This window comes from Diceros bicornis, chromosome 20, assembly GCF_020826845.1.
Source record: "Diceros bicornis minor isolate mBicDic1 chromosome 20, mDicBic1.mat.cur, whole genome shotgun sequence".
Lineage (NCBI taxonomy): Eukaryota > Metazoa > Chordata > Mammalia > Perissodactyla > Rhinocerotidae > Diceros > Diceros bicornis.
Genome location: NC_080759.1, coordinates 47,655,667 through 47,666,241, shown reverse-complemented (window position 1 = coordinate 47,666,241; position 10,575 = coordinate 47,655,667). Strand labels below are relative to the sequence as shown.

At 39.6% G+C, this 10,575-nt stretch overlaps 1 long non-coding RNA gene across 2 annotated transcripts; it reads right to left on the bottom strand.

Annotated features, from left to right (window-relative positions):
• Window positions 1-1,747: 1,747 nt before the first annotated feature.
• LOC131419281 (uncharacterized) lies at window positions 1,748-10,161 on the bottom strand. Of its 2 annotated transcripts, XR_009223189.1 has the most exons (3): window positions 10,136-10,161; window positions 7,220-7,398; window positions 1,748-3,264 (listed from the first exon to the last, which is right to left on the bottom strand). It is a non-coding gene; the product is annotated as an uncharacterized LOC131419281 (long non-coding RNA). The 2 variants fall into 2 exon arrangements; XR_009223188.1 differs by lacking the exon at window positions 10,136-10,161 and having other exon boundaries at window positions 7,220-7,514.
• Window positions 10,162-10,575: the final 414 nt, after the last annotated feature.

Here is a 10,575-nt window from a genome sequence, read left to right as displayed (position 1 = left end):
AAGAGTATTCTGCTAGGTGAACTTTGGCTTCATTTTCACTGCATCACAGCCTTCACTTTTATTTAAAAAGGGATAATGAAATTCAACAATGAAAAATAATACTGATTTGTAATTATTAGCCTTGAAATTTTACATGTGTTGAGCAAGATCGGCAATCTTCCTTAGCCAGTTCATTTTAAGACACAACCTCTGCCTTTGCTCTCTTGTTATGTATACTACATGTATACATATACTACATATACATAAAACACCTGGCAGATAACTATGGCCCAGGGGCTCTCCCTAACAGATGGGCCATTGCTGGTGGTACCCCACTCCCCCGATGCAGAGCACCTCTTTCTTTTATTTTTCCCTTCCCTCTCTCCCTTTCACAGCTTCCTTGTACCATACTCTTTATTTTATTTAATTTTTTCCTTCTCTCTGTTGTGTCTGAAGTTTGCCCAAAGAAGCTGTATTCTCTGTCAGGTTTCCACTACCAATGCCGTGACAGAAATAAAGAGAATTAGTGACCCCTTAAGGGAGTATGCTTTATTAAATAAAGGAAGGGTAGCATAACTTGGCTTTCATAAATGTTAGAGTCACTGCATACACATTTTGTTTGAATTAATTGTGGTTTCCAGTAATTGCTGAGATTAGAGTTCTATTGCAAATAGAACTTATTTACTTTTGTAATTCTTCCTGACAGAATATTAATAGCAAGTGGTAGCCTGACCTAAGCAAAGGAGTCCAGAAAAAGGAAGTATAAGTGGGTTATGTTTCTGTTGCTCTGGTTATGCATTTCTCACTGCCCTTCGGGAAATGAATGGAGATGCTAACAGGCATAATTATGACAAGGCAAAGGAAGAAATGACCATGCTTTGAAACAATGAAGCTGACAGGAGAAGAATCCATGCATAGGTTAGCACTTCTGACTGTGCAAGTGTTGCTGTGAGTGAGGAACAGAATGTGCTGCATTTGGCTGAACTCTCATAGTACAGAGCAGTGGACTTGGTGCCCAAGGAATGTATTGTATGAGTAGGTACAAAAAGTGTGGAAAGAAAACAGTTGCCAAAGAACAGGGGACTAGGACTCAATCAGTCATGAAAACAGGTTGACTTCTTTTCCAAGCTTTGTTTTAATAGTGAATAAAACCTCAGCAACTCCCTAGAGATTGCCACGGAACCTTCCTGTCATGACCAATTGTCCTTCTTCTCCTCAGCTTGCAGTAATGCGACTGGACACTTCATTCTCTAGTTCGACTGGCAGCCTATCCCTCCTATGCTATTTCTTCAAGTTGTACAACTGCAAAGCTATATTTTCCCTACTCTTTCTTCTTTGTTCAAAGGGTGTTTATGTGGCCTTGGCGACTTCACCCTTTTGGGGCTGAAGTCAGTTTCTCCTACATTGGCCTCAAGCTTCAACTGGCATTTCTGCCTGTTACAGTACCTACGACTTCTATTCCAGATAAAAATTCTCCAATTGTAATTTTTCTACTTCCTATGACTTTTAAAAAGAAACAGGAATTGATCAAGTTGTTGGAAAAACTCAGTTCTCTTTGTGATGTTCTCATCCTTTGTGATGCACTTTTTAGAACTGGGACGGGGTGGGTATCTATACCCCACCTCTTGCTTCGGGGTGTGGGACCTTGGGCAAATATTTTTTTGTGGGTCCCCTGTTTATATAATCAATAGCATTTAAAAATACTTTGCAAAATTTGTGAACATGTAGGAGGCATAGTGATATATCACTAAAGATTTAGAATGATAGGTGGAGAAGAGGTACCAATGTGTTTATTGTCCAATCAAAGCACTTGGTGATTCTTCAAAGTATCCAGACACCATCTCTTTCAGTTTAGATCCAAAAATCATCTCTTCATATTCTTTATTGTCAAACGTGCTGTTACTGGGTAATTTCATATCTGCCACTGTGAGGAAAAGGTAACAACGTGGTTATTATTCAAGTCCTATAGCTTGTCAGAACATGTCTGGGTTGAAACAATATAGCTCTTCTTGATCTAAGAGCCCTAATTCCATTTGTTTCATGCTGTTACATCATTATTCGTGATGCCGCACCATCCGTCCTGCTGCCTTGAGTACTGGCTTCCGATGCCTCTTTCAAAGGTTGCTCTTCCGCTCTTTTGAAGAAGACCACAAATGCACACAGTATGCAGGAAAATGAGAACAATAATTTATTTTATGGTCGTGTTAAATTTATCATTTGGAATTTTATGGCATAAATATAAAACAACACATTTTCTAACTATGTCTTCTTTTGAGCTCTTTAGGCTGCAATCACAACATTCCCAAAATGTGATCTCTTTCCCTGTTGACTGCACCCCTGGTTTCTACCCACCATCACCAGTGGAGTGGGTAGGGGAGGGCCCAGTAAGGAGAGCAAGAAAAGTGACTCCATTTATACAAAGACTCCCTAACTCTCATCTGGCTCAGCTTAACCCCGGAGAGCACAAAGTCACCACGTCAACTGGAGGCAGGAGAGGACATGGATTGGAAGGGCCCTTTGATGTTGCAGAGCAACAGTCTAGAAAGCCCTTGGAGGAGACAGGTGGGGCAACCCCCAAGGACTGTATTACATGTGATGCAGAGTTTGCAGAGATGAGGTGACTACCCTGGGTGTCAGCAGCAGGGGGTAGTGCACAGGATAAATAACACCTGCCACTTTGGGTGCTATAGACCAGAGGCAGCAACACAGTGGGAACATGACAGGAGACTGAAGATGCGAGAGACCACACACGTAGCTCAAACTCAAGGGTCGACTGTGGGCTATTGGGAGCCCAGAGCCCTGGACTCATCATGTGTTCAAGTGAGTGAGAATCACTCAAAATCTGAGTGTCAGCATCATTCTAGTAGCCCAATTTGACACCATCCCATGAAAGCAATACTGTGCCTGTCAGCAGGATTGATACACTGGCCAGGCTGCTTTCCTGGAACTGGAGCCCAGCCCCAGGGCCCCAGGATGACCCCATGGGCACAAATTCTGGAACTCTTTGGGGCATCAGGTCCACCCCAGGCACAAGGAGGAGGGTTGGAGAGAACCCTACAGGGTAGAAACAGAGACTGAGTACATGTCAGACCCCACCCAGGCTCAGGGAACCTGCCCAGACAGCACTACCAGCTCCAGCCAGGCCCAGGCACCAGAGGGGTGGTGGTGAGGAGTCTTAGAAAATTTCATGGAAGACACATGGAAGTTTGGAGCCCCTAAATCGTGGGAAGCCAGGCAGGAATCCAGCACCTGGGTCTGAAGTTGGCATTGCCTTCTTTTTGCTTTCTGTGACAAAAAGGAGTGAAACGAATAAAACAGAGGGTAGATATGGGAGAAATTGGGTAAAGTGTGAATTGTTTTTACAAGTCTGAGTCCTGAGAAGGGATGCCCATAGGTTAACCCCTATTCAAGGGACTGAAAAGTATTTCACCAAAGAATTAAATTAATATATAATGACAAAACAATCTCTTACAATGAAGCCCCAACAAGTCTGTACTGGAGGAAGAAAAATGCTATAAAGGACACTATTAGGTCAATTGATAAAATTAGAACATGTTTGGTAGATTAGATAAAATTGTATCAATGTAAATGTGGGAAGTGGATAACTATACAGTGGTTATAAAAGAGAATATTGCTTTACTTACGAGTACATTCTGAAGAATTTAGGGGTAAAGAACTATGTTCAGAAAAATTTATCTAGCTATCTGTCTGTCTGTCTGTCTACCTATCTACCTATCTTAGTTTGGGCTGCTATAACAAATTACCACAGACTGGGTGGCTTAAACAGCAAAGATTTATTTCTCACAGTTCTGGAGCCTGAGATGAGGGTGCCAGCTTGGTCGGGTTCTTGGTGAGGTCTCTCTTCCTGGTTTACAGATGCCCTTCTTCTTGCTGTGTCTTCACATGGCAGAAAAAGAGCCAGCTAGCTCTTTGGCCTCTTCTTATAAGGGCACTAATCTCATTCATGCAGGCTCCACCCTCATGACCTAATTACCTCTCCAAAATCCTGCCTCTAAATACCATAACATTGGGATTAGAGTTTCAAAATATGAATTTTGTGGGGAACATAAATATTCACTCCTCTGTCTATCTGTCTATCTATCCATCTATCTATCTATCTATCTATCTATCTATCTATCTATCTATCTATCTAATCTATCTATCTATCTATCTATCTATCTATCTATCTATCTATCTATCTATCTAATCTATCTATCTATCTATCTATCTATCTATCTATCTATCTATCTATCTATCTATCTAATCTATCTATCTAATCTATCTATCTATCTATCTATCTATCTATCTATCTATCTATCTATCTATCTACCTACCTATCTAATCTATCTATCTATCTATCTATCTATCTATCTATCTATCTATCTATCTATCTATCTCTGTCTATCATCTATCATCATCATCATCATCATCATCTATCAATCATCTATCATCTATGCAAATGATAAAGCAAATGGGCTAAACATTTTTTTTGTGAATGGGATAAAATATGTGTCTCTATGTGCCTAGTCACTGCCAGCAGCAGGAACACTGTTTCCATAAATGAGTCCCCATACAAACATACCTAGAAAAAGAAACACACAGGAAGATCTTGGAGACATCATTGGTCTTGGCTGTTGTCTAGCACTAGCCTGCAACCATGACCCAGGATGTCCTTCCACAAAGACCTGAGCTCCTTGCCTACAGCCGTTCAGCCTTGTGAGCACTGCCTTGGCTCACCACACCCTCTCTTAGCAGCCTTTTGTAGAGGAGTCCTACAATTCTCTCTCTCACTGCACTTTCCTTAGGGGTCACTGGCTGTAACTTTCTCCCAAATGGGGTAAACTTTTAACAACAGCAGAATTTGTGAAGAATAAATGGATGCTCTTTGTACTATTTTTACTTACTGCAACTTTTTGTAACTTTGAAATTATTTTCAAATAGAAAGTTAAAAAAAAGTAACCACAGTATAATATATCAATTCTGGTAAAATTAGTTATAATAATGTTTTCTTTCCTGTCCATTTCTTCTTTCTTTTTTCCCTTCTTCCTCTTCCCCTCCTTCTTCTCCCCCTCCTCCTTCCCTTCCCCTCCCCTCCTCCTCCTTCTTCCTTTCTCTCTCTCCCCCCCTCCTCCCTTCCATCCTTCCTTCTCTCTCTCTTTCCCATACATCCTTCCATATCATACAGATGAATACAGTTAGGGAACTTTTGGTTTACTGGCATTTTCTACAGATTAAAGTAAAGTAAGATTAAAGAATTAAAGGAAAACATTGGCTAGATCCAGGATGGATGCTTCCCCTGGAGAAATGGCAACAGCGATGCAAAGTGAGGTGAGGCGACCCAGAACCTGTCTTTGGGTATCTGTAGCTGATGAGAAAATTGTGTAGAGAGCTTGAATAAAATAATCATGATAATGGCTATATTTTTTGAAAATCTGAGGGAAAATCCTTAAAAAAAATCCTTAAAAAGACTATATTTCTAAACCAATTGTTGTCAGGAGCACCACAGCACGTCATAGTGGCTAATAACGTGGGCTCTGGGGAAAGAGAGCCTGGATTCAAACCCAAGCTTTTCCATTTGCCACCTGGATGATCTTGGACAAATTGCTTAACTTTTTTGTGCCTCATTTTCCTCATCCGTAAATGGGAATAACAGCAGCAACTGTTAGGAATACCTTTGGTTGTAAGTGACAGAAATTGTCACTTATAGTGGCTTAAACAAAGAGAAGTCCAAAGGGGGTGCTACTGATCAATAGTGTCAGAGAAATGAGATTATTTCTATCTTTTGCTTCTGCCACACTTTGTTTGTAGTTTCACTTTCTATGTAGGAAAAACGGGAAAGAGCTCTGGGGGAATTTTAGTTGAGGCTGCCCTTCTATCAGAAAATCAAAGCTTTCCTCAAAGTTCCAAGTAGCAGAATTTCACTTACATTTCATGGGCCTGAATAGTGTCTCATGGCCACTCTTGCTTGAATTTGGGAAGAAAAGGAGATTAAAGATATAGGTTGAATCAGACAACCAAGGGTGTCTGTTACAGGCTTGTTTTGAATATTAACTGAGCTAATAGCTATAAAGTTCTTAGAAAAATCCATAATAGGTGCTTAAATGTTAGCTATTATTATTCTGTTTTGTAATATTAGTAGAAGTTGTAGTATTTTTACCTATATATTGTGAGATGTCAATAGTTTTTGAACTAATTTTGAAAAGCCTTTGAAAATAGAAGAAATCAACACTTTACTCCCCAGTTCCACTCTGTGATGATCTCTTTTCAGGCCAGGTGGGACTGGGGGATGTACTACTATTGAGATGGACTTTGCAGATTTCAAAAGGAACAATGGGATCCTGGAGTAGCAGAGACCAGGTGGCAGCACTGATTTGCTTATTTTTATCACAATAATAGATGCTGGATGATCAGCTTTCCCCTTATTATGTTCCATGCTGATGGGCTGTGCTTATTTTGTTGGGATTGGCTGAATGGAACACAAAATCTTTGCCTTGTTAGTTTCAATGGGTAATGTTGTCACTCTTGCCCATCCAGACGTGGAGATGGTTTGCCTGCCCAGTGGGGCTCCACATACACAACTACAACCAAATTTGATTGGTGGATCTTTTCTAGGTTGCTAGCTTGCTACTTTTCAAAATGTGCTGAGTGGCTGTTTGGAACTTGTCTCTGCTGACTCCACTGGGCTCAGTTTCAAATCTCTCCTAATCCACTAATGAACCTTTATTAAAGTGGGAGAGAGGTTGAATCAGTCTTTGGACATGTTATTAAAATAAAGTTGGATCAGTGAAAAAGATCAAAAGAGAACAACAAGGGAGCCTCGATCTCCCTTCTACCCCCTATTCAGTTTTTTTAAAGCTGATTTTTTTTTTGAGAAATGTCAATATTAGTAGGTTAATTTTCAGTAGGCTTTAATTTTGTTTTATTTTAATTTTTTTTCAAGGCAGCTGTAAAAAGAGACTCTCATTCACCAATCCCTCCCCCCATTTTTTCTTTTATGATTTAAAGTTCAGGTTGAAGAGGTCGAATGCCCATGAGGATTTACATGATTAAGTAAGCAGTGAAATGCCAGACTTTCAGGATTCTGAAAAAGTATGCTGGATCAAACAGTAATTACAAAGCACCGTGATGGTTATTACTGCTCGTGCCCAGGCTTCTCTGCCACCCACTCACAGCTCCCTGCGTCTAGGACACCCTGAGTCTACAGTAACTTGTGCTGAGCTACAAAGGAACCACCATGTACCTTTTCAAAAATGTCCACTCATCCTTAATGTCACAAATCCAGGAAGAGATGGCTTCCAGATATGCAAGTCAACGTCTGTCACCAGCTGGCCTTTATTCTGAAATGTCCCAATTTTTCTGCTGCACTTGTCACCACTTCTGCTGGTTACTCATTCACTCAAATGTTGAGCAAACAACTTCCTGTTGGACCCAGAGGATATACTGATGAACATTTCCTAATTTTTGGCCCCTAAGGAACTTACACTCTGCCAAATAATTTATTTCATAAGAGGAAGCCGTAATAATTTTAGTCACTAAATTAAAAGAGAGAATCTTAATTAAGCATCATTTTGGGCTTTATTCTTGTTTTTGTCAGTTCTCATTTCTTCATTAAGTTCTTAATTGGGAAAAAATGTTCATTACACAAATATGTTCTCAAATTTGCCATGGATGTTTGATTTCTCCTTCTTTCTGTCTCTCTGTCTATTTATATCAATATTTATCTATCTATATATTTATATAGACATATGTTATCTATATCTATCTACCTACATATCTATATAAATATGTTATCTATATCTATGTATTTGTATAGATATATGTTATCTATATCTATCTATGTATTTGTATATATATATTATCTATATCTAGATGTATGTTATCTCACTCTCTCTCTCTCTGTGTATGTTATGTCCTTTGGATGAGCTGTATTGCTCATTTATGAGAAGTTACTAATTAAACTAATGATTTTTCTAATCATAATTTTAAATTATATGGCCTTTAATACTTTTTATAGTGCTTTTGTAATACATTATCTCATGTAATCCTTATAGAGAAGAATGATTTCTTCAAATGAGAAAGTAGTGGCTCAGAGCAGTTACTTGTTTAAGGTCAGACAGCTAGTTAGTTATCTAAGTTATCAGTCATCTGCATAAATCAGAAAGCTAGTTAGTGATGACATTGAAGTAGGAAGAAAATGGTTAATTGGCTTTCTATTCTACTCATTTGTTCTCTAGATAGCTGTTGAGTCCTCCTGTGTACTAGGCATTGTTTTTGATGCTGAGATTCAGCAGTGAGTAAAAGAGATAAACCTCTTCACTTCACAGGGCTTAAATTCTGGTGAGAGAGACAAAAAAGAAGTGATGTTATATAGAATATAAGAAGATGATAAGGGAAAGAAAAAAAGAAGATGATAAGGAAGGTGTAGGGAAAAGCAGAGTGGGACGAGAGGATAAGGAGTCTTCGGGAGTCATAGTTTATAAGTTTGGATAAGATGTTCAGAAAGTCCTCACTGGGAAGGTGATGTTTGGGCAGAGATTTAAAGGAGATGAGGGAACAAGGAACATATCCCCCTGCTATGGAGGAATAGCAGGAAAATTAAAATGCTCAAAGGCACTGAGGCAGCAGGGAGCCCCATGTGGTTGGAACAGAGTGGAAAAGGGGTCTTGTGGGAGGTGAGATCTGAGATATCAGGCATTAGGATGAAAGGGGTTGAGTGACGTGTGGGCTCCCCGGATGGTGGATGACCCTGGAGGCTACCATGAGGACTGTGGCTCTTTCTCTGTGAGATATTGAGGTTGATTGGGTGATTTGAGCAGAGAAGTGAACATGCTTTATTATCTGGCTTATTTTTAAAAGGATCATTCTGATGAGTGGTTTGAGAAAAAGCAGTAGGTGAGTGCAGAGGGTCCTAGTTGTAAGGGTTTGTGAACTGGACCTATGACCAAGGAGCAGTGGACTTAACGGTCTCAAGTTCAGTGTTCTAGTTGGGACTCTTCCTTCACCAACTGCTGGAGGGTCTTGGGACAATCACTTAATGTTTTACTAGAAAGGGAAAAAGCTGAACAGATAGTATTTCTTTGAGCCAAGTTCCTCTTACTCCCAATGATGTGTAAGCCTGCTAGGATTCCCAAATGTGGTTTTCTTTTCTTTTCTCAATGCCAGAGTGTGTGCCTCTGCTCACCCGACCTCTGTCTTCATAGTCTCGTTACTGTCAGCTCTGAACTCTCTTCCCGACCTTCCTTGGCACACGTGGAAGTCAAGAGGCAATGAGACAAGGGCCTCGCTAGGCTCTGAGACGTTCTGGAGGTCTAGGTTGCAACCTATAACCTACATCTTTCATTAAAGCAGTCGAAACTGAGTGTAGAGATATTGTAAAAGTTAAAAAACAAAAAGAAAGCAATTCGAACAAACAACTTGACTACTGAACTATGTAGTATTATAGCATTTATGCTACACAGTAAAAGACAGACCACTGTGTCTGCAGTTCTGGAAATGGGTACACTGTGCACACACATGCATCAGCTCTGTTTTGGTTTCACTTCACTTTAGTTATTTGATTCGGTGTCTGGAAAACCCTGTGTGCACATTTTTATGAGCTCTGGGACAATTTACTGCCAAGCTTGCTTGAACTCTAAAATATGCTTCCAGTTTCAGAAAACCACAAATTATTTACCAAATAGGCAAGGAAATAGAGGTCATTGAACTCATTTCTTACATAATTTTAAACTTCCTTTCTGAGTACTGACATCTCCCAGCAGTCAGAGTGATGTGTTCTTTAGGCTGATTAATAATGGGCAGGAAAGCATGGAGAGTGATGAAAGTTGCTCACTGTTATGCTACTCTGTGGACTTGCTTTTGATGCTAAATGCCAAGGATCAAAGCTAGCCTAGTGGAAGGTACATATAAAATAATCCTCCCTTTCTGATTTTATTGTATTTATAGAGAGGCAAGCAGGAAATGCTGGAAAATCTCTTATCTTGTGGAAAGTAAAATTATCTGAGATATGAAAAATAAGTATTAACCTAAAATGACAAAGTGTGCAATCATTAAAATGAAATTAGAGAGCAGTATAGCAAGTAAATCTTTAAACATCAACTGGTGTCAGTTTCTTCCAAGCTATTTCAAGGGTGACTACATATAACTAGTAGATACTTACATTCAGCAGAAAAAAAGAGAGTGATGATGAGAGTGACTCTGTAAAATATGAAGAGAATAAGTAATAACCTTAGATTGATTGCGTGTAAAGGATACAGAAGGAGGGTAATTCCTGTGTGTCTAGCTTGGAGACATAATGACTCTATTGAGTGAAGTGGGAAGATATCCATAGTTGGTTTGAAAGTTAGGAATTTCGTAATTGATGGCAAAATTCTTGTTGTGTAGGTTTACTTATGATAGCTGGGTACATAGGTCTGTCCAAAGGGGCTAGGACAAAATGTCATCTTATTAGATTTTGAGAAACTTTCTCTTCCAAATTTTCTTTTCTTTTCCCTCTAAGGAGGCAGGGGAATGAGAGGTACTGGGTGCTGATGGATCATTTACCTTGGAGATTCCCATGTTATGGAGGAAATGGGGGCTAGAGTCAGAGCAGAGACTTCT